This window comes from Pongo pygmaeus, chromosome 7, assembly GCF_028885625.2.
Source record: "Pongo pygmaeus isolate AG05252 chromosome 7, NHGRI_mPonPyg2-v2.0_pri, whole genome shotgun sequence".
NCBI classification, from domain to species: domain Eukaryota; kingdom Metazoa; phylum Chordata; class Mammalia; order Primates; family Hominidae; genus Pongo; species Pongo pygmaeus.
In genome coordinates, this window is record NC_072380.2 from 92,515,910 (window position 1) to 92,540,856 (window position 24,947).

The following is a 24,947-nucleotide window of genomic DNA, read 5'->3' on the forward strand; positions in this document are numbered from 1 at the left end:
CTCACTTTTGTTGCCCGGGCTGATCATGGCCCATTGCAGCCTCAACCACCCAGGCTCAAGCGATCCTCCCATCACAGCCTCCTGAGCAGCTGGGGCCAAAGGTGTGCACCACCAGGCCTAGCTAGTTTTTAAAAATATTTGTGGAGATGAAGTCTCACTATATTGCCCAGGGTGGTCTCTAATTCCTTGCCTCAAGCAGTCCTACCACCTCGCCGTCCCAAAGTGCTGGTATTACAGACCTGAGCGACTACGCCTGACCAAAAGTCAACATTAAACAACAAATCTTGGCCAGGCGCGGTGGCTCATGCCTGTAATCCCAGCACTTTGGGAGGCCGAAGTGGGCAGATCACTTGAGGTCAGGAGTTGGAGACCAGCCTAGCCAACATGGTGAAACCCCACCTCTACTAAAAATACAAAAATTAGCTGGGTGTGGTGGCACATGCCTGTAATCCCAGCTGAGGCATTAGAATCGCTTGAACCCGGGAGGCAGAGGTTGCAGTGAACCAAGATCTCACCACTTTTATCCAGCCTTGGCAACAGTGAGACTCAGTCTCAAAAACAACAACAACAACAAAAAACAAATGTCCACAAGATTGCGGGATCCCTTCCAAGGATCACACTTATTGTGAGGGTAGCGGGCATAGGGACTTGGCTGGAAAGAATGAAAAACAGAGACTGTAACCCATTCTTGGTGAATAAGGTTGTCTTATACCTGTGTATCCTTTCCAACAAACCTGAAAACACTTGACAGAACTTAGATTTGATTTCTGAAAATCATTCTTTTTTTTTTTCTTGAGACAGAGTTGCCCAGGCTGGAGTGCAGTGGTGCGATCTCAGCTCACTGCAACCTCTGCCTCCCAGGCTCAAGCGATTCCCCTGCCTCCGCCTCCTGAGTAGCTGGGATTGCAAGCGCCTGCCAGTGCACCCAGCTAATTTTGTATTTTTAGTAGAGACGTGATTTTGCCGTGTTGGCCAGGCTGGTCTCGAACTCCTGACCTCGGGTGATCTGTCCTCGTTGGCCTCCCACAGTGCTGGGATTACAGGCGTGAGCCACCAAGCCAGGCCCTGAAAATCGTTCTTTAAGTTTGAATATGTGTATATAAAAATTACTCTTTTTATTTTAATGATTAGCTTCTCCCCCAAATTTCTCTGCTTTTTCAATTACAGATTTTTTTTATTTTCTATTTTCCTGTGCCTGTTGTAATTTTCTGTTTTCTTCTTAGAAAACGTATCTTTCTGGACAGGCATGGTGGCAGGTAACTGTAGCCCCAGCTACTTGGGAGGCTGAGGCGGGAGGATCCCTAGAATTCAGAAGTTCAATGTCAGCCTGGGCAACATAGCAAGATCCCATCTCTAAAATAAATATAAACATATATGTGTGTATATATATATAATATACATATATATATTATATAGCCCTTTCTTTTGGAACTTGGAATTCTTCAAATTATATTTTGATTTTTTTTCATGTACTGGCACTATACATATTTGGATTTGGCACCTGCTATCTTTGTTTATAATTCAGGATCCCAAACTCTTTGTCAGCTTTGCTTGCCTGTGAATTTCCACCAAAATACTAGTCATTAGGAGACAGACATACTATGATTGATGATAAAGTAATGTGCTCTCTCTCCAAATCTGCATAGAAAGCATCCTCTTTTAGCTCCCTGGCTACCTTTTTTCTGTACTATAAAACATTATAACCTTTAGCTGTGCCTATAAGAATCACTCATTTATATCTAGTTTTCTGCCTACTTCCAACCAAAACTATATGATCTAAATTATTTTCATTGAATTTTTGTGCTGCATTCCTTACTCCTACAGCCTTGAAATCAAGATTCCCAACTTATTTTCTATTCCATTTAAAAACTATTTGATTCTTTCCCTGGCTCTCTTGGGTCACACTGATCTGATTTCACCCCTGTCTGTGTCACCTCATAATTTATGATAAGAAGGAAACTAGCAGAAGTGTTTCCATTTTTAACAGGCTGGGGACAACTATTTGCCTGAGCTGAAACTAACATCACTTCAGTAGAAATACCGTTTTAAAATCACAGTGAAAGGCAAGAGCAAAGACAAAATTTTTAAAATATGCCTTCCCTATAGAAATTCAGATGGTAGGTTGGGCGCATTGGCTCACACCTGTAATCCCAGCACTTTGGGAAGCCGAAGTAGGCAGATCACAAGGTCAGGAGTTCGAGACCAGTCTGGCCAACATGGTGAAACCCCATCTCTACTAAAAAATACAAAAATTAGCGGGGCACGGTGCCATGTGTCTGTAATCCCAGCTACTTGGGAGGCTGAGGCAGGAGAATCGCTTGAATCCAGGAGGTGGAGGTTACAGTGAGCCAAGATCTAGCCATTGTACTCTAGCCTGGGTGGCAGAGCAAGACTCTGTCTTAAAAAAAAAAAAAAAAGAAAACAAAGCAAAAGAAATTCAGATGGTAATATATTGACAGATGGAGAGCCAAGGGCATCAGTTCAAGGAGAATTATTTAAAAACCACCGCTGTGCAAGGTGCTGGCACATAAACTTAGCTTTTCATACTGGGAATTTGAACAATGAACAATTTTTGCAAACTATTATATTTTGGTGTCTCTAATTAACAGCTAATTAAATGCCAATTTCATTGCACATTTAATTTTTCAAATTTATCAGAATTTCCCCAAATCCATGTAACTGCTTATATTGAATATAAGCATCAACTCAGGTATATACATACATATTCCTATGCTGTAGATATTTTACTACTTAAGATGCAAAGACGATTTTTTTTTTTTTTGAGATGGAGTCTCACTGTCTCCAAGGCTGGAGTGCAGTGGCACAATCTTGGCTTATCACAAGCTCCACCTCCCAGGTTCAAGCGATTCTCCTGCCTCAGCCTCCTCAGTAGCTGTGATTACAGGTGTGCACCACCACACCCGCTAATTTTTGTATTTTTAGTAGAAACAAGGTTTCACCATGTTGGCCAGGCTGGTCTCAAACTCTGGACCTCAGGTGATCCGCCTGCCTTGGCCTCCCAAAGTGCTGGGATTATAGGCGTGAGCCACCGTGCCTGCCTGGAAAGATGATTTTAAAAAGGATCTTGTAAACCACAGTGTGTAAATGAAGATATACATAGCCTATGAATACATGAATATATGAAGTCTGCAGAAAAGGTACCAGATATAAATATCAGTCTTCCCATGTGCCATAATCCCATTTCTACTGATGACCATATTATTTTTTAATCAAAGTAAAAAGGTGTGTATGTGTGTGGTCTAAAATTCCAGGGTAAGTGAGCAACATAACAGAACTTTTGATTAGGAATAAAAGGGACGGGGTCTTGGGTCTGGTGGCTGACACCTGTAATCCCAACACTTTGGAAGGCCAAGGTGGGAGGACTGTTTGAGCACAGGAGTTTGAGACCAGCCTGGGCAACATGGTGACACCCTGTCTCTACAAAAAATTTTAAAAATTTGGCCAGGTGCAGTGGCTCATGCCTGTAATCCCAGCACTTTGGGAGGGCGAGGCGAGCAGATGACTTGAGGCCAGGAGTTTGAGACCAACCTGCCCAACATGGTGAAACCCTGCCTCTACCAAAAAATACAAAAATTAGCCGGGCATGGTGGCAGGCACCCGTAGTCCCTGCTGCTTGGGAGGCTGAGGCAGGAGAATCACTTGAACCTGGGAGGTGGAGGCTGCAGTGAGCCAAGATTGCACCACTGCACTCCAGCCTGGGTGACAGAGGAGACCCTGCCTCAAAAAAAAAAAAAAGTAAAAATAAAAAAATTAAAATTAGCCAGCCTAGTGGTGTGTGCCTCTAGTCCCAGCTACTTCAGAGGCTGAGGTGGGAGGATCACTTGAGCCTGGGAGGTCAAGGCTGCAGTGAGTCATGTTTGCCCCACTGCACTCCAGCCTGGGCAACACAGCAAGACCCTGTCTCAAAAATTAATAGATAAAATAAAAGGCACAGTGGCATTCTGCTGTCCTATTGATGAACTATGTCCCAGGTCTCCCAGCTCACTTCCCACCATTCCACCAATATACCTTCACTCCTGCAACACCAAATTACATTGCTTGCGTTTCTTCTAAATTGACATGCCTCCAATACCTTCCTCAAATGCTTCCCTCTGCTTGAAATGCAAAACAGTGCTTGCCTTCCTCCAGACCTGGCATGCCTCCAAGGCCTTCCTCAAATGGTGCCTTCCCCAGTGCTAGTCACCTGGTCTACTTACCGCACATGTTTGAACTACTACTGGCTTAGTACTGCCTGCCACTAAGAAGAAAGCTCTCCACAAAATGCTGGCTGAATAAGTGAAATGTCTCAGGGACAGCTTATCATCACTGTCATAATCAATATATTAATGTTAAGGGCAGGGTGAGGTGGTTCACGCCTGTAATCCCAGCACTTTGGGAGGCCAAGGCAGCCGGATTGCTTGAGTCCAAGAGTTCGAGACCTGACTGGGCAACATGGAAAAACCCCTTCTCTACAAAAAATACAAAAATTAACCGGCATGGTGGTGTGTGCCTGTCGTCCCAGCTACCCCAGAGGCTGAGGTGGGAGGATCACTTGAGTCTGGAAGGCTCAAGCCGATTGTGATACTGCATCCCAGCCTGGGCAACAGAGTGAGACCCTGTCTCAAAAACAAACAAAACAAAACAAAACAAAAACTGTTGAAATAAACAGGTGCCAAGTTACTAAGAGATCCACTTTATTTTATTTTATTTTTTTTGAGATGGAGTCTCACTCTGTCGCCAGGCTGGAGTGCAGTGGTGCGATCTCTGCTCATTGCAACCTCTGCTGCCTGGGTTCAAGTGATTCTCCTGCCTCAGCCTCCCAAGTAGCTGGAACTACAGGTGCACACCACCACGCCCCGCTAATTTTTGTATTTTTAGGAGAGATGGGGTTTCACCATGTTGGCAAGAGATCCACTTTTAAAGAACAATGCTCATGTGGTGATTCACACCTGTAATCCCAGCACTTTGGGAGGCTGAGGCAGGCAGATCATCTGAAGTCAGGAGTTTGAGACCAGCCTGGCTAACATGGTGAAACCCTGTCTCTACTAAAAATACAAAAATTAGCCAGGCGTGGTGGTGCACGCCTATAGTCCCAGCTACTCAGGAGGCTGAGGCAGGAGAATTGCTTGAACCCAGGAGGCAGAGGTTGCAGTGAGCCTAGACTGCGCCACTGCACTCCCAGCCTGGGTGACAGAACAACACTCCATCTCAAGAAAGAGAACAATGCTAACAATATGAGAGGGAAGAAAGGCTATAGTCATTTGGAAACATTATGAGTGTCAGGACAGTTGGAGAACCTTATAAGAAAGTGTGCAGGCCGGGCTCGGTGGCTCACACCTGTAATCCTCACATTTTGGGAAGCTGAGGCAGGTGGATCACTTGAGATCAGGAGTTCAAGACCAGCCTGGTCAACATGGTGAAACCTGTCTCTACTAAAAATACAAAAATTAGCAGGGTATGGTGGCAGATGCCTATAATCCCAGCTGTTCGGGAGGGTGAGGCAAGAGAATTGCCTGAACCTGGGAGGCAGAGATTGCAGTGAGCCGAGATCGCACAACTGCACTCCAGCCTGGGCAACAGAGTGAGCCTCCAGATTAAAAAAAAAGCAAAACAAAAAAAGTGTGCATAGACATTACAAGACTGCTTACTGTATCTAATGCAAAACCCCGTGATAGAGAAATTAGATAGGTTATGTAAAAACAAGAGGGAACACTCAGTTCTGGGGTTGAAGATTTATATGGTCAGAGAAGGGGAAATTGTGCAAAAGCACAATCCACTGAGCTTTGCACAGGAAAGATCTTATCAGGGAACCCCGTGTTTAGTCAGGCCGTAACTCAGCTTCGCCTTAGTAATATTTTATGGATCTGTTTCCTCAAGGATAACAGCATGACACAAACAGATAACATAACCCTGCATGATCCAGGGAAGGCTAACAGAGTGAGGTGTTGGTATTATCAGTCTGTCATGCTTTTTAAAAAACACTTCAGAGTCTGCTTTGGTTATTTTACGTTTTCTGACAGGTTATTTCTTCAAAATGCCTGTCACCATTTTCAAATTCAATAAAAGCGTATTAAAGAGTGTCTTGCTTTTCGGAAGGAACGTAGCCGGCAGAAGTAATAAATGGGAGGTGGGAATTCAGAGGCATTGGTTGGGTCTGTACCAGTCACTCTGCTGTTCATAACGCAACGATGCACTCAAGGCCTGTGTGTTACCAACGTATTTCCTACTTGTTAACTCTGAGTCTTGAGAAGAGCCAGCTTTTTAAGTCAGCTGGCAGCTGGGCTTGTCAAACTGAGCAATCCCTTTCTGATTTAAACCCAATTGTAGGATGCATAGTCATCTTTGGTAGTTGGGAACTACTGTAAAGTTTTCAAGACTTAATTGGAATTGAAGTGGTTCCAGCCACTCTGCTCACTAGCAGCCTAAGAACCTGTGCCTGTCCCTGGAGGAGGAAAGCAGTAGGAGGTAAGGAAACACATGTCCCTTCCGGCTTCCTAGGGGAGTAAGTAAGCAACAGGCTGTCCAAGGGCTGTCTGAGGGGCTCTGACAATGTGAAGACCCTGCCTTAGCCATTCAGAGATGGCAACATCCTCCCGACCTCAAACACAAAGGGTAGCCTCTTCCTCTATAGAGGTAATCCAATATTCCCCATCCTGCAGATGACTTGGCAGGAACCATGCACGAAGGATTCTCCAAAGCTCCTCTTCCCATCTTCGTAGAAATGACAGTTTACTGCAAAAGCACGAGGAAGTCCACATATTCTCTAACATGATGAGATTTGGCCAACAAAATAATTTTTTAAATGTCTCAAATTTGTAAGAACAGTAGAAGACTGCCAAAAATACTCCTGCACGTGGCAGGAGCTGAAGGGTCTTTGTTTTTTCCCTCTTAAGGGTACTCTTAAAGATCAAGGACCCTCAGATTCTGCAAATCCACGTAAATACATACACAGATATCCTTTCACCAATATGCCCTGCTAGAGGCATTTGGGTGTTGTAAATAATCTCACAACAAAATAGAGATGATCATTGACATGGCATGCCAACCAAGACATCCCGCAATGATTATCCATCTTACTCTTCCTGGGCAGCCTTATATGGTGGTGAGAGACAGGTTTTGGGTTCCAAAAGGCAGATAATTAAATCCTTGCTATCTGGATTATTCACTCACTTGGGCACAGTTCACTTCAACTGACTTTGGGCTAAATACCTCTCAGAGCCTGTAAAATGGGAATAATAATATTTTTATTTTTATTTCATTTATTTTATTATTTATTTATTTATTTATTTGAGATGATGTCTCACTCTATCGCCCTGGCTAGAGTATAGTGGTGAGATCTTGGCTCACAGCAACCTCCACTTCCTGGGTTCAAGTGATTCTTCTGCCTCAGCCTCCCAAGTAGCTGGGACCACTGGCATGCATTACTGCACCCAGCTAATTTTTCGATTTTTCAGGAGAGATGGGGTTTCACCATGTTGACTAGGCTGGTCTCGAACTCCTGACCTCAAATGATCCACCCACCTTAGCCTCCCAAAGTGCTGGGATTATAGGCATGAGACACTGTACCCAGCCCAGGAATAATAATATTATCTCTTGAAAACATTCGTAGGTTTAAATTATGTGACCACTTTTATCTCATTTTCCGGTTTTCTTTTCTTTTTTTCTTTTTCCTTTTTTTTTTTTTAAGACAGAGTCTTCCTCTGTTGCCCAGGCTGGAGTGCAGTGGCACCATCTCGGCTCACTGCAACCTCCACCTCTCGGGTTCAAGCAAGTTTCCTGCCTCAGCTTCCTGAGTAGCTGGGATTACAGGTGTGTGCCACCACACCTGGCTAATTTTTGGATTTTTAGTAGAGATGGGGTTTCACCATGTTGGTCAGGCTGGTCTCGAACTCCTGACTTCATGATCCACCCACCTCGGCCTCCCAAAGTGCTAGGGTTACAGGTGTGAGTCACCGTGCCCAGCCTCCAGTTTTATTTTTTTCATGGCATTTATTACTGTCTGAAATGACCTAAGTGCTTGTTTATTTTCTGTCGCTTGCTCCTCCTTCCCCAACGTAAGCTCCTTGACAGCAGGAACCGGGACTGCTGCCTTTGTTCGGTGTTGTTCCCCCATTAAGTGGGACAGTGCTTGTACATTGTAACTGCTCAGTAAATATTTATGGAATGAATAAAGGTGAAATGAATGCATTTGTAAAGCACATAACAGGGGCTCAGGGATTGTTGGTTTTTTCCCCTCTGAAAGGTTTAGGTTTACCTCTGCATTGGTTGTAGCAGTATAGTATGGAAATGACCTGGACTGCAACATGGCACAGGCAATGGAATTCAACAGCATCCTCTTTATTCAGGCCAGAAAGACCTTTTCTAGATTCTTCAACATCTTACAAAGAAGGCTTTCTGAGCTATTATCATCTGCACGGCCTGGATAAGAATTCGGCTTTTGGTTCAAGGTCACCTGTTGGTTAGTTGGCTTTCTCATCGTGGGTCCATTTCTGAAGCTGTTTTGCCCTCTTGTGTCATCCTGGATGTCCTGGATAAAATTCTCCAGTTGTGGTGATGGTCATTCAATAGGTGGCAGTCTCTCCCAGAACACTGTCATTCTTCATAGCCCAGATGTCATACCTGATAAATCATTAGACTATAGTTAGGTGAATAGCAGAGCAACAGCTACAACATAGTCATGCTGATTATTTTGTAACATTTCTTTCCCTCCCATACACCAGATCCCACTCCCTACTCTCATTTTCTTACCTCTTTTAGAATTTGACCAATGTTCCATTACCTTGTACTTACAGAAGACATGTTGACCCTTTTCCTAAGATGAATGAGGAACAGAAGGGAGATATTCATTCAAATTTCTGTGCTTGGAGTCAATTTTGATGATTTCCTTCATTCATCCACTTATTCATTTATTTGTGAAACTTTTACTGTGGCCAGCATATATCTTTTTGTCATTTAGTTTTCTTTTTTCTTTTCTTTTTTTTTTTTGAGACAGAATCTTGCTCTGTCACCCAGGCTGGAGTGCAGTGGCACGATCTCAGCTCACTGCAACCTCAGCCTTTCGGGTTCAAGCAATTCTCCTGCCTCAGCCTCCCGAGTAGCTGGGACTACAGGTGTGCGCCACCATGCCTGGCTAATTTTTTGTATTCTTAGCAGAGATGGGGTTTCACCATGCTAGCCAGGCTGGTCTCAAACTCCTGACCTTGTGATCCGCCCGCCTCGGCCACCCAAAGTGCTGGGATTAGAGGCGTGAGCCACTGCACCTGGCCTGTTTACTGATACAATAGTTACACATATTCTGGAGGTACATGTGATATTTTAATGTATATAATGCACATGTATATAATATGTGAAGATCAAATTAGAGTAATTGGGATACCCGTCACCTCAAATATTTCTCTTTTCTTCCAATACCTCTCTTAGTGGTAAGAACAGACTTGTTTTGGGGAAGGGTAGATTAGAAATGGGAACCAAGGTTTGAAGCTTGGATCTGCTACTCATTGACTTTGGCAAATTTCTTAACCTCTCAGAGCCACAGTTCCTCATCTGTGGAAAGGGAATGATAATATTAATAGTGCTTATTGCTGACTCTACAGAAATAAATAAATAAATAATAAAACAAAGATAATAGTACTTATAAGATTGTTTCAAGGATTAAATGATTATTTATAACATACAGTAATATTAAATTAGGATTTATTCAATACTAGCTATCTAATACTTTGATAATGACTTGCTTAATTTTTCAAATGGACATAGCAGTATTTCTTATATTGGACATAAATATATTGCATATTTTCCCCCATTTTAACATCTCTGAAATCAGAATGGGATGTCATAATTTGGCAACATTTTTTCTCTCTCAGTGATACACATAATAGTTATTCATCTTAAAACTGATAACATATTGGGTTTGATGAAATATTGCAATTACAAATAACATCTTTTGGGCAGGCACAGTGGCTCATGCCTGTAATCCCAGCACTTGGGGAGGCTGAGGTGGGTGGATCACCTGAGGACAGGAGTTCGAGACCAGCCTAGCCAACAGGGTGAAACTCTGTCTCTACTAAAAATACAAAAAATTAGCCAGGCGTGGTTGCAGGCGTCTGTGATCCCAGCTACTTGGGAGGTTGAGGCAGGAGAATGGCTTTAACCCGGGGAGGTGGAGGTTGCAGTGAGCCGAGATCACGCCACTGCACTCCAGCCTGGGAGACAGAGTGAGACTTCATCTCAAAATAAATAAATAAATAAATAAATAACATATTTCCCTTTTTACTGGTCCCTTCGTATCAGGTTCCAGGTGTGCTCAAATTTTGCTAATTGAGAGAGAGAGAGCGAGAGAGAGATAATTATTTGCACCTGAGTAGATGACTGCCTGGACTGGAATAAAGGGAAAAAGGCCCCCCAGAGGGTCTGAGTAGAGCTTGGAGGCCTCAGGAGAGTGGGTTTCAATCTATCTTCAGTCCCATCTCCTCTGGAAATGGCACACACACAGTCTCATCAGTGATAGTTCCACCAATGAGGAGGTGCAGGGAAGGAAAGAGCCTTCCAGAATGAAGCTTGGTTACTCCTATGATTGTGTTCTGGTGAAGGCTGGGCTTAAACTGAGAACTGGATGGCCTTTCAGGAAGGATCTTCTCAAGCCCTGGGTTAAGGGCACAAGTAGAGGGGCTGGGCCTGGTACCCCACAAGGCAGGCCAACGTCACTGCCACGATAAGCTCTGTGAACAAACAGCATTCTCAGGTTCCACACAGTCATCAGCTCACAGTAAGTGCTGTATGGAATGTCACATGTCAGTATTTGTGAGTGTGTGTGTAGTATGTGTTTCTGTCTTGTTTTTGCTTTGGGACAGGGTCTTGATATGTCACCCAGGCTGGAGTGCAGTGATATGATCACCGCCCACTGAAACCTCAAACTCCTGGGCTCAAGGGATCCTCCCACCTCAGCCTCTCAAGCAGCTGAAACTACTGGTGCACACCACCATGCCCAGTTAATTTTTAATTTTTTTGTGGAGATGGGGTCTCACTGTGTTGCCAGGCTGGTTTTGAAATCCTGGGCTCAAGAGATCCTCCCACCTTGGCCCCCCAAAGTGCTGGAATTATAGGCTTGAGCCACCATGCCCAGCCCTGTGTGTATGTTTTTATGTCTTCAACTTAGGTTTTTTTTTCTGTGTAATCTATCCAGCTTAGACGCATTCCCCTGAAGTTCCACTGAAACCCCTCGTCACTAGGCAACTGTACTTGAAGATGCTCCAAGTGCTAACAAGACTCTTCAAGACACTCAGATGATCCATATTCTCTGGACTTCAGTACTCCCAAGATGCCCCCAAGTTTGTTGGGGATACTTCTAACACCCTCCTTCTGTTCATTGAAGCACCCCCTCCTAGTCTACTCCATTTATCTTGAAATATTCTCCCAGCCTTTGGCCCACCCAGAATCTGTTAATCACCCCTCACCATCATTTAATAATTTATTTATTGAGTGCTTCTTGTGTTCCTCTGTATATTCTGGGTAGACAATGATGAATAGGACCAGTCTCTGTCCTGGGAATGCAGTCATATTCTCCTTCCAATTCCCCAGAGACCTCCACACATGTTGTCTGATCTAAGCCTTTAACTGGCCATGGAGATGGGCATTTTGCCTCATGCTTTGCAGATGAAGAAACTGAGTGGAAGAAGGCTAAATGACTTTCTGCAGGGAAATGGCAAAGCCAGGCTATTGTTGGGTTGGCTACGTGGTGACTGCCCTCAGGAGCCTGCCCTCCAGCTGCTCAGACTCCGCAGCTCACTTACTTTAGGCCTCAGAAGCTTCACTTAAACATCAAGTGAAGAGTTGATGTCCTGTGGCAGCCTTCAGGAATCTCTGAGACCCTCATCTGCATCTACCAGAGAAGCACTCACCAGCAGAGTTGTGGGCTTGCTTCATTTCCCCCCACTTCTTTTTTTTTTTGCCTTAGCTGTGGGTAGTTGGGGTTGGGAAAGCCAGTCCATCAGTAAATACCTGCTGAGCAGCAGGCACTGTGCTAGGCTCTGGGAAGTCACCTTGAACTCACCTTCCGTATAGGTGGGAGGATATCAACACCAAAAATTCTTTGAACAAGAAATTCTAATAGAGACCCTTTGGAATATGCTCGTGTTTTTAACACAGAGACACAGTGGGCAGTAGTGTTTATATTTGTTTTTCTATTCTGAATCGTTCTATTTTTACAGTTAGGCTTCTGTCCAAGCCCAAGGTCTAGGTGGAAGCCCCTTTGGAGCTAGGGCTCGAGGCCACAGCTGAAGGGCCCTGAGGGTGCACGGCCCCAGGGGTGGAAGGGGGTTGGAACCTCAGACAAACACCCGGGCCACACTGTGGTGCTTTCCTCACCCCCAGGTGTCTGCTGAGTCACTGGCCACCCCACCCTCCCTCCAAGGGGCAGGGGGAGCTCCTTTTTAAAGTAGCTATTGTCTGCACTGGCAAAAACTGCCAGTGCTGAAAGCCCCAAAGAGGTTTGCTTCTTACAGAGTTGATTTTAAGCAGAAAAACAGGGGTTCTGATCAGAAAATATATTATCCTTACTTAGTTTTCAAATCTTTAGAGGAAGGAAGGTGCGGATCAGGAGACACCACACGATTGTATCTTACATTTGGGGTGGTATTTCCCATTTTTCAGGTTGGAATGAGTGGGTTCATTGACTCCGTAGACCTGCCTGCCCCAAAAGGAGTGGGTTCTCCACTCTCCCTTCTTCTTCCTTACTATTTGTATTCTGCTGTTTATATCTAGTAATCACTAGGCAAGTAATCTTGGGAAAGTGTTTTAACTACATGGCCTTGCTTTCCCTGTCCATAAAGCGTGGAGAATAACACTGCCCAACTCAAACGGCTGTGCTGAGCGTGGAATGAAGTAATTCACCTCTTTGTAAACTGTGAGACTCTAAACAAAAGTTAATTGTCTTCACTCTACTTATTTATTCTTTTATGGTGTCATTTGCTTCCAAACTCTCCCCAAGCATTTTATTTGGTAGCAGAGTGCCTGGCCCTGTGGAGGGCTTCATGCATGAAGGCCGTGACTCCTAGTGGGGTCAAAGCATTAAACTAACACCTTAGTGGTGCAGGGATTTATCCTCATCTCCAGTGAAGAAACACTGGATGCTAGTGGAGGAAAGGAAGTGTCCTCCATAGAGGAGAAGAATGAGGGTGGGGGAGAAGTTCCCCTTTCAGATGCTTTTCCTTCTCCACCCCACCCCACCCCATAGTGTTCCCTCATTCTCAGCCTTCCCCACACTCGTCCCCACCCTACCCTGATTCCCTATTCTCCGATCACAAACCCTCAACTCTCAAGATAACATACCGTTGAGATGAAAATGGTTGATATGGCTGGGAGCTGTAAAACGAGAGCACTAGATTCAACTCTGGAGAGAACACGTAGTGTGACACTTTCATTTTACAGAGAGGCAGCAAAAGGGGCTGGTGCATGACTTCTGCCAGTGTTTTACATTTTGAAAAGACAAGGAAGAATTCGATGTGAAGGTGTAATTAGAGTTTGGGATTTGGGTGTTCTAGGCTGGAGAGAGTGGCTGGGGTGTGGGGTCCCGTGCCCTCCCTTCTCCCCACCTCTCCACCGAGCTGAGATCTTATCTATCCAGGAGACTCTTTGGAAATGGAATTCTTCAGGGCTTTTATCTCTGTCCTTCTACCTCCCTTTAAAACATACAGCATTGCTTTCATGTTTGAACAATAAGATAATTCAGTTAAAACAGAGCTACAATTCTTGTCTCACTCAACTGCCCCCATAAAAAGCAACTAAAATATCCAAGACTTTGCTCAAATAGAATCTGTCTTTGGAGACTTCCCCCACTATTTCCTGACAGACAGTGGTCATAGCTCCTGTATCTGCTTCCACACTTACCTGTGGTATCTCCCCTTCTAGACTTGGGCCCAAAGCCTCTTGGCATAAGAGGCTCATTGCATGTACCTGGCACATCCTGAACTCTCAATACAGTAGGATGAATCAATCAAAGTAGTGGATGAGTAACAATTAGCAATCCTGAGTTTAATCTTGAGATGCTGCATATGGAAAGCTCTTTTCTTGAGACAGAGTCTCAAAATGTGGAGATGATGTTTTTCTTCCATATCAGGATGAGGAAACATTTATGTTGCCTACTTTAGTTTCTAAAGAGCTTTCCAGGCCGGGTGCGGTGGCTCACACCTGTAATCTCAGCACTTTGGGAAGTTGGTGTGTGCCCAGGACGGAGTGCAGTGGCGTGATCTTGGCTCACTGCAACCTCTGCCTCCTGGGTTCAAGTGATTTTCCTGCCTCAGTCTCCCAGGTAGCTGGGACTACAGGCATGTGCCACCATGCTCAGCTAATTTTTGCATTTTTAATAGAGATGGGGTTTTACCATGTTGGCCAGGCTGGTCTCAAACTCTTGACCTCAAGTGATCCGTCTGCCTCAGCCTCCCAAAATGCTGGGATTACAGGCGTGAGCCACTGCGCCCAGCCTGGAAAGCTCTTTAGAGACTAAAGTAGGTGGACCAGGCGCGGTGGCTCATGCCTGTAATCCCAGCACTTTGGGAGGCCGAGGTGTGCGGATCACGAGGTCAGGAGATGGAGACCATCCTAGCTAACATGGTGAAACCCTGTCTCCACTAAAAATACAAAAAATTAGCCGGGTGCGGTGGCACGCACCTGTAGTCTCAGCTACCTGGGAGGCTGAGGCAGGAGAATCACTTGAACCTGGGAGGCAGAGGCTGCAGTGAGCCGAGATTGCACCACTACACTCCAGCCTGGGTGACAGAGCGAGACTTCGTCTCAAAAAAAAAAAAAAAAGAAAAAAGCAACTAAAGTAGGCAACATAAATGTTTCTTCACCCTGATATAGAAGGAAAACACCTATCTCCAACCAACAGAAGCATAAAGATTTCCCTCCCAAAGATCCAGCTGGTTCACTCAACATGTATTTCAGGCTGCCTGCGAGGCACAGGAATAAGTCATCACTACGAGGCACAGGAATAAGTCGTCCCTAAGAAAGCTGCCTTCTTCAGCTGGATGTGGTGGCTTAATGCCTGTAATCCCAACATTTTCGGACGCCGAGGCGGGTGGATCACTTTAGTTCAGGATTTCAAGTCCAGCCTGGCCGACATGGTGAAACCCCACCTCTACTAAAAATACAAAAAATTAGCCGGGCGTGGTGGTGTACGCCTGTAATCCCAGCTACTCGGGAGGCTGAGGCAGGAGAATCGCTTGAACCTGGGAGGTAGAGGTTGCATTGGGCCGAGATTGTGCCACTGCACTCCAGCCTGAGCAACAGAGTGAAACTCTGTCTAAAAAAAAAAAAAGAAAAAAAAAGAAAAGAAAAAAGAAAGCTGCCTTCTTCAAGGCCTTCTCTTCCCTCATTCTTGGTCACCCTCAGAACATCTTCTCTTCCAGTTCTCCTGTTCTTGAGTGATGAATACAGTGTCTCATTTATTAGCTTAGAGACCAATAGAAAACTATACTCTCTACCTTTTCAGAAAGACTGGGGAAACTGGTCTTTTTTTGCCCTGCTCAGAGACCAGGCATCTGAGGTTTGCCTACTGTTTGGGAGAGGAACACAGGGATACTGAGGACGCAGAGGAGAGAATGGCTAAGCCCCTCAGCTCTGCCCTGCAGTGGCCCCTGGCCCCAGGTGCTGCTGGCCCTACCACCCCTTCACCAAGTCACTCCACTCTTGACGCTGCACCCCCCCCCCAGCAGTCTGCAAACCAATTTAGTTAAAAGTGCCCAAAGTGGAAAGAAGGCAGCCAAATGCCAAAATCATCCCTTTTCCTAGTATTATTTGGTTCGGGTGAGGTCAGGTGTAGCAAGTAGTCAGTTGTGAGGCAAGATTTAGGGAGCACAGGAAGGCTCAGGCTCAAAAATAAATTCCACATGAATGCCTGAACAGTTGGTGACTAATTCATCCCTTTATTCACTAAACAAATATTTATCCAGTACTCCTCAGACAACCCCTCCCCCAACTAAATAGAAATGGTGTCTGTCCTCAAGTTGATCACAATGCAGCAGAAAATTCTAATTTAAATGTAATTCACCCAATGCCAGGTGGGGCTCCTGGAATCATAGGAAGAGCTCTGTTTTGGAGCCTGGGTTGTTGACCTTAAAGTCCAGCCTTCCAAATCCAGCTGATGACCTGAGACAAGTTACTTAACTTGTTACAACCTGTTTTCTCATATGTCTAAAAGCTGTGATGATAGTAATAGCTTACCCTTTGTTGTAAGAGTTTTACAAACACATGTGACTCAGGAGCAGTACTGAGAGCTTCTAGTAAGAAGTCAACAAAGTATTATGGGAGTACAAAGGTAGTAACAATTTACCTCTCCCTCCAGGCACTGAGAAGGTGGCATCTGAAATGGATCTTGAAGGACACGTAGGAATTGGCCAGGTGGAAAAGACAGGAGGTAAATATCAGGCAAAGGGAACAGTATATGCAAACTACTGAAGCGAGAAACAGCATAATGTTTTTTGTTTTTTTTGAGGCAGGGTCTCACTCTGTTGCCCAGGCTGGAGTACAGTGGCACAATCACAGCTCACTGCAGCCTTGACCTCCCTGGGCTCAGGTAATTCTCCCACCTCAGCCTCCCGAGTAGCTGGGACTACAGACACACACCACCATGCCCAGCTAATTTTTGTGCTTCTTGTAGAGACGGGTTTCACATAATGTATTCTTAGAACTGGAGAGATTTGGTCTTGAAATGACAAGAAATGTTGAAGGGTGAGGGGAATTCATTGCCTTGCTGTCCCTGTTCCCTATGTAGCCTCAAAGCTCACTCCTCCACTCCTTCACTTGCAAATTCTGGCCGGCCTTCCTTCCTTCCTTCCTTCCTCTCTCTCTCTTTCTTCCTTCCTTTCTTTCTTTTTTTCCCAAGGTACTTACTATATAATATCAATTTAATGGAAATGTACTTATTTTGTTGATAGTCCTCAGCACCCTCATCCTCCTTCCCCCACCTCCATACATAGATGGGAAACAGTTCCCAGAGGACAGGAATTTTTGTCTGTTTTCTTTACTGACATATTCCCAATGACTCACACACTGCCTGGCACAGAACAAAACAAGTCATTTAATTCATTCAACACATATATGGTGCCTACCAAGCACTGGCTTGCCACTGGGGCTCCAATGTTGAACAAGATGGGGTCCTGAAGTGTTAGGACCTCCTGAGGAGTCCCCTGGCCATTCTCTGAAGGCTTTATTTAGAAAGACCCCTCCCGCAGGAGCTTTGGCTGTTTCTTTAGTCTTTCTTTGCCCACTCCCTAAATACTTGCAAAATGTAAATCCTTAAAAAAAAAAAAAGTAAATCTCTATGGGGTTGAGCCTACTTCCAGTAAGTCTCTTCCCTTTGTGGGTTTCCTGTGTGTCTGGTGCTGGGGGAGGTGACTTTGGGAGTCCCATGAGACTGCCAGGTGCCTGGGGGAGAAGATGTTGAAAGGACAGGGTAGGGGTTCAGGAATGGAGGCGCCCAGAGACAAGTAGCCTCTTTCACAACCAGGCCTGGGGCTGTTCCTGTGATTGGGTGTCTCAGCCAAGAATGTCCCCAGAATTCCAAGTCATTTTTAGATGCAGCTTTCTTCTCCTGTGTTCAATAGCCTTCACTAAAGAAGGTTTAAGGGAAGGGAGTTTTCGTGGGTAGCTGTGCTCTGGGGCCTGAGAAAAGGGGAAAGAGGATCAGATTTTCTTTGGTGTTTTTTATTTTTGTTTTATGAAATATCACAAAATACATAAAAGAATAATTAACAGCATAACAACTCATTTGCCAGTTAAATATCCATTTACTTAGTTTTTGAAAACAAATGCTGGCTGGGTGTGGCAGCTCACGCCTGTAATTCAACACTTTGGGAGGCTGAGGTGAGCAGATCACATGAGCTTAGGAGTTCGAGACTGGCCTGGGCAACATAGTGAAATCCCATCTCTACAAAAATACAAAAATTAGCTAGGTGCAGTGGTGCATGCCAGTAGTCCCAGCTACTCAGGAGGCTACGGCAAGAGACAGAGGTTGCAGTGAGCCAAAGTCATGCCACTGCACGCTAGCCTGGGTGACAAGACAGAAACTCTGTCTCAAAGAAAAAAAAAAGAAGAAGAAAAGAAAGAAAAGAGGCTGGGCACAGTGGCTTACGCCAATGATCCCAGCACTTTGGGAGGCCAAGGCAGACAGATCACTTGAGGTCAGGAGTTCAAGACCAGCCTGGCCAACATGGTGAAACCCTGTCTCTACTGAAAATACAAAAGCATTAGCCGGATGTGGTGGCACACAGCTGTAATCCCAACTACTCGGGAGGCTGAGGCAGGAGAATCGCTTGAACCCGGGAGGTGGAGGTTGCAGTGATCTGAGATCGCGCCACTACATTCCAGCCTGGGGGACAGAGTAAGACTCTGTCTCAAAAAGAAAAAGAAAGAAAGAAAGAAAGAATTAATTCTAACATTGTGCTTTACTTGCCTTTTTAAAGCTTTTAAAGCAATAAATAATTATACAACTTAACAAGAAATAACACCAAGAAAAATGTTAGAAGACAAGCCACAAACTATAGAGAGATATTTGCATGCTTATGACAGATAAAAGAATTACCATCCAGAATATATAAATAACTCTGAGTTGATACAGGATTTTTCTCGACCCCTTCATCAGACTTTCAACAGGGGCGTGGCCACCTTGGGCACCCGCAGGAGCAGGCTCTGTGCAGGCCCTGTGGTGTTGCCCAGTAGGAGGTGCCTGTGACCCCCAAAGCTCCGGAGGGCATGTTACAATGCTCTCTTAGCTTCACCATCTGTGAACAGTGGTGTGTTATCAGCTCAGTGAGCCCCTTGCCTCACCACGTCCACGTGAGACGGCTGCCCTCTGCCAGTGGGGGCAAAAGGCCGGTATGACAGCCTTTTTTTGGTACCCGCACTCAGGGGGTCCCAAACTCTTGTCTGCATCCAGGAAGAATAGGGTCGCATGGACACTTGAAGAATGGTGGAGGTGAAAAATTTTATTTAGTGATGGAAATGGCTTTCAGTGGAGAGGGGGCGGGACGGGCAGGTAATCCTCCCTGAAGTCCAGCCATCTCCAGCCAGCTCTTCCCTGAAGTCAAGCTGTCTCTCTGAAGTCAAGTCACCTCTCTCCAGTCAAGCTGCTTCTCCCCATCTACTGACTGAGTCTGGGGTCTTTACAGGCACAGGATGGCGGGTGGGGTGGGTTGTAAGTAGTTTTGGAAAAGGCAACATTTTCAGTGGAGAGAGGAGCTGGAGAGGGGGTGTGTGAAAAGGCACACACCACCACACACAGCTAATTTTTGTATATTTAATAAAGATGGGGTTTCACCATGTTGACCAAGCTGCCTAGAATTTATCTGCCTCTTGTGTCTATCAAGATCAATAAGAAAGAGGAAAACCATTCTTGTTGCTTTGTAGCAACCACAAATTTGGAGGAGTCTCTGAGCCTTCCCCTTCCCTCTCCTCTCCTCTCCCTCCCTCTCTGCTGCTCCCAACAGAAATTCACAGTTAGGGAGATGTGAGGGACATGCTCAGGGAAGAAGAGTCTTGAAGAGAACCTCCCCCGGTTTTTTTTCCTCCTTGCCCTGCTTCCAATCCTCCTCTAACAAAACTCAAACAAGATGAGAAAAGGTACATTGGTGATCTTAAATACCTCTCCTTTTTTCTCTTTTCCCATCTGTTTTCTAACAGGAAAAAACATGCTCGGTATATCTTTTTTTTTTTTTTTTTTTTTTTTTTTTTTGAGACAGAGTCTCGCTCTGTTGCCCAGGCTGGAGTGCAGTGGCATGATCTCAGCTCACTGAAACCTCCACCTCCTGGGTTCAAGTGATCCTCCTGCCTCAGCCTTCCAAGTAGCTGGGATTACAGGCACACACCACCATACTCAGCTAATTTTTGTATTTTTAGTAGAGATGGGGTTTCACCATGTTGACCAAGCTGGTCTCAAATTCCTGGCCTCAAGTGATCTGCCTGCCTCGGCCTCCTAAAGTGCTGGGATTACAGGGATGAGCCACCACACCTGACCTTGGTTTTTCTTTTATGTGACCATGTGAAGGAGAAGGGGCCTTAATATTTATTGCAAACATTTTCTTTAACTTCTCAACCTTCATGAGGGAGGCATCAGTATTTCCATTGTACTAGTGAAAAATCTAAGCCCAGAAGGATTAATTAAATTTTGAAGATCACACAGGTAGCAAGCAGAGAAATAACATTTGAACCCACAACTGTAGGATTTCAAAGCTCAAGCTTTTCCTCCTAAACCACAAATCTAAGCTCATGATTGCACTTCAACTTCCAGAAGTGAGTGTGAGGCTTGGAGCAGTGGCTCACGCCTGTAATTGCAGCATTTTGGGAGGCCAAGGTGGGAGGACCGCTTATGTCCAGGAGTTCAAGACCAGCCTGAGCAACACAGTGAGACCTCGTCTCTGTGTTATAAGAGCTACTAAAAAATTAGCTGGGTGTGGTGGCATGCACTTGCTAGTCCCAGCTACTCAGGAGGCTGAGGTGGGAGGATCACCTGAGCTCGGATGTCGAGGCTGCAGTGAGCTGTGATCATGCCACTGCCCTCCAGCCTGGGTGACAGAGTGAGACATCTCAAAACAAACAAACAAACAAGAGAAACCTTTAGGGACTGATGAAGCTACTGGATGCTGAGAAGCCACCAGTTCTAATTGAAGTGCAGAGAAATCTGTTCTTTTTCTTTTCTGATGCTGTACCTGTAGCCCTCCTAGCTAGTGGTCACGTGAGACAGTGTTTAAGCGCAGGCTTAGGAGTTTTGCAGAGTCCAAATTCAAATTCCTGCTTTGCTTCCTAGCAGCTGTGTAATCTTAAACAGTTTGCTTAGCCTTTCTAAGTCTCCTATTTGCAAAGTGGGTCTGATAGCTAGGTTATGGGGCTGTTGAAAGCTTATTTTTTATTTTTATTTTATTATTATTTTTATTGTATTATTATTTTTATTGTTTGAGTCTCACTTTGTTGCCCAGGCTGGAGTGCAGTGGCACTATCTTGGCTCACTGCAACCTCCACCTTCCAGGTTCAAGTAATTCTCCTGCCTCAGCCTCCCAAATAGCTGGGATTACAGGTGCCTGCCACCACACCTGGCTAATTTTTTTTTTTTTTCCAGGAGAGACAGGCTTTTACCATGTTGACCAGGCTGGTCTCGAACTCCTGACCTCAAGTAATCCACCCACCTCAGCCTCCCAAATTGCAAGTTTAAATAAGATAATGTATGCAGTTCTCAGCCCAGGGACTGGCATGTAGTAAACCCTGATGGCTGTTCTTATTTTATAGGATTATTATTTGGCAGATAGGAATTATTCGATGGCAGAAGTTCATTGATTTATTCAACAACTAGTTATTGAACACCATCTATGTCAACAGCCATCATTTTTGGGCCCTTAGTGCACAGGAGTGAATAGAACGACCCAGATTTCTGCTCTCCTGGGGCTGAATTCTGGAGCAGGGAGACAGACAATAGGCACATTAAATAAGTCAATTACATGGTATATTGAAATGTGGTATGTGTCCTGGGGAAAAAAAATAAAGAGAGGTTTAGGGGACTATCCAAGTCCCATATTTCATTATGAACCCTAATCTAATCTGAAATAGTATCAATGAATGCTGACCCTGGTAGTAGATTTGGTTGGAAACTGATGCTGGTCTTGAAGCATGACTTTTTTTTTTTTGAGACAGTCTTGCTCCCAAAGTGCTGAGATTACAGGCTTGAGCCACCACGCATGGCCTATGTGTTGTATTTTAACTTTTGAGATTTTCTTGAGATTTGTCTGGGTTATTAGTGATTTTTTTTTTTTTTGAGACAGAGTCTCACTCTGTCGCCCAGGCTGGAGTGCACTGGCTTGATCTCGGCTCACTGCAAGCTCCGCCTCCCGGGTTCACGCCATTCTCCTGCCTCAGACTCCCAAGTAGCTGGGACTACAGGCACCTGCCACCATGCCCGGCTAATTTTTTGTATTTTTATAGTAAAGACAGGGTTTCACCGTGTTAGCCAGGATGGTCTCGATCTCCTGACCTCGTGATCCACCCGCCTCGGCATCCCAAAGTGCTGGGATTACAGGCGTGAGCCACCGCGCCCAGTCCCGTGTTATTAGTTATAAATCTAGTTTATTAGTACTCTTCTCTAAAAGTGACCAGTTGGATTTCTGACCCCTGAGACACATTTGGAAGGCTACCAAGATATATTATTCCACACTGTGTTTCTCTGATGGATTCTTCAGCTCATTTGTCAAATTGTCAACTCTCTGAGATCAAAATGCCAGTAAATTAGGTAAAATTTGCTGAGATGGAAACAAGAGCTACTTGAAGAAACTGAATAACAAACAAAGCTATTTAAGAACTAGGTAAGAGAAGTGGGGAACAGTTTACTTCTTTATATAATTTTTTTTCTCTTTTGAAAAAAATTTCTTCTTCCCTTAAAAAAACCTATAAAATATCTGTATAGTTTTTTGTTTATTTTTATTCTTTTGTTTTTTGTTTTTTGAGACAGGGTCTTGCTCTGTCACCCAGGCTGGAGTGCAGTGGCACAATATGGCTCACTGTAGCCTCAAACTCCTGGACTCAAGGGATCCTCCCACCTCAGCCTCCTGAATACCTGGAACTACAGGCATGCACCACCACACAGGGCTAAATTTTTTTATTTTAATTGTTATAGGGATAGGGTCTGCCTATGTTGTTGCTCAGGCTGGTCTGGAACTCCTGGGCTCTAATGATCCATCCACCTCAGCCTCTCAAAGTGCTAGGATTACAGGTACTCGCCACCATGTCCAACTATCTTCATGGAATTTTTTACCTCAATCTCCTGGACTTTTTTTTCTCCTCCCCATCACTGCAGAAGCAAACAGTATTTCAAATATTTCCACCATAAGTTTGTCAAGTTCTAGAACTTCACAAAAATAGAATCACATGGCATGTGCTTTTTGGTGGTATGCTTCTTTCACTCAGCATGATGTTTTTGAGATTCCTTTGTGTTGTTGCATGTGTCAGAGTTCACTTCTTTTTATTGCTGTGTAACATTTTATTTGTAAATAGAGCGCAGTTTGTTACTATACCCTCCTGTTGATGAAAATGTGGATTGTTTCTAGTTTTTAACTATTATGAATATCACTGTATGAACATTCATGTACACGTGTTTATGTGGACATATCTTTTCATTTCACTGGGATAATTACCTAGGAGTAGGATTACTGGGCCATATGCTAAATGTATGTTTAACTATAAGGTACTCCAACTGTTGTACAAGTGGCTGTCCCCTTTTGCATTCCCACTAGCAATGAATAAGAGTTCTAGTGGCTCCACATCTTTGTCAACACTTGGTATTGTCAGTCTTTTTAATTTGTATCCATTCTTGTCCATATATAGTGGCATATCACTGATTTTTTTTTTTTTTTTGAGATGGAGTCTTATTCTGTTGCCCAGGCTGGAGTACAGTGGTGCAGCTTTGATCTCCTGGTCCACCTCAGCCTTCAAGTAGCTGAGACCACAGGCATGCGCACCACCATGCTCAGCTAAATTACTTTTTCCCCACTAAAAACTTTTTATTAGTTAAAACGAATTTTAGGCTGGGCATGGTGGCTCATGCCTGTAATCTCAACACTTTGGGGAGCCAACGCAGGAGGACTGTTTGAGTCCATGAGTTTGAGACCAGCCTGGAGACTTAGTGAAAGCCATCTCTACAAAAAAAATGTAAAAAGTAGCTGTGTGTGGTGGTGCATGCCTGTGGTCCCAGCTACTCAGGAGGCTGAAGTTAGAGGATCTCTTGAGCCCAGGGGGTCGAGGCTTCAGTAAGCTGTGATCATGCCACTTACAAAACTTTTAAACCTAGTCTCAAAAAAACTTAAAAATTCAAACATTTTAAAAACTAAGTTTAAAAGTTTTATAATGGCTGGGCATGGTGGCTCACACCTGTAATCCCAATACTTTCAGAGGCTGGGGTGGATCACTTGAGCCCAGGGGTTGGAGGCTTTGAGCCCAGCCACATCTTTTTCTTTTCTTTTTTTTTTTTTTTGGAATTAACAGTCTTTACTGGGCTCAGACCAGGAGTCCGTGGGTCTTGAGGACCTCTGTGTGTTTGTCAATTTTCTTCTCCACGTTCTTAGCCTGTTTCCGTAGCCTCATGAGCTGTTTCTTCTTCCAGTAGAGGATCAGGGCCTTTTCCTTCCTTTTCTCCAGGGTAGCTGTCACTGCCTGGTACTTCCAGCCAACCTCGTGCGCCAGGCGCCCCAGATAGGCAAACTTTCTTGTCGGCTTCAGACGCACGACCTTGAGGGCAGCAGGAACCACCATCCGCTTTTTCTTGTCGTAGGGCGGTGGGATGCCGTCAAACACCTGGAGGCGGTCCAGGGCGGCCTGGCCCCGCTTGGTCTTGTGGGGCAGCATGCCTCGCACCGTCCACCAGAAGATGCAGCTGGGGGTCCGGAAGTGGCAGGGGCCTCGCGAAGGGTTGGTGTTCATCCGCTTGCAGAGGAAAGCCAGGTACTTCAACTTATTTCTGTAGAAATTGCCGGAAATGTTGATGCCCTCGCAGTATACGACCACCACCTTCCAGCCCAACATTACCTGCTTAGCCATGATGGCCTCCAGGCGGCCCAGAAGATGGCCTCGACCATCGGACCGGGACCTGCACCTCCGCCATCTTTGGCAGCCGCCTGGGAAAGCACATCTTTTTATTTTTCTAATCGTTAACAGATAAGTACCACAGGCACTGGTACTAGTAACAATAGCTAATACTTCTATGACATGTGTTGTCACTTAAAAATAGTATTAAGGCAAAAAATTAGCCCGGCGTGGTGGCGGGCGCCTGTAGTCCCAGCTACTCGGGAGGCTGAGGCAGGAGAATGACATGAACCCGGGAGGCGGAGCTTGCAGTGAGCCAAGATCACGCCACTGCACTTCAGCCTAGGCGACAAAGCAAGACTCCGTCTCAAAAAAAAAAAAAAAAAAAAAAATTG

At 44.9% G+C, this 24,947-nt stretch overlaps 1 pseudogene; it reads right to left on the bottom strand.

Moving 5' to 3' along the window:
* Positions 1-24,027: 24,027 nt before the first annotated feature.
* Positions 24,028-24,631, bottom strand: LOC129042716 (large ribosomal subunit protein uL13-like; annotated as a pseudogene).
* Between the last annotated feature and the right edge of the window lie 316 nt (positions 24,632-24,947).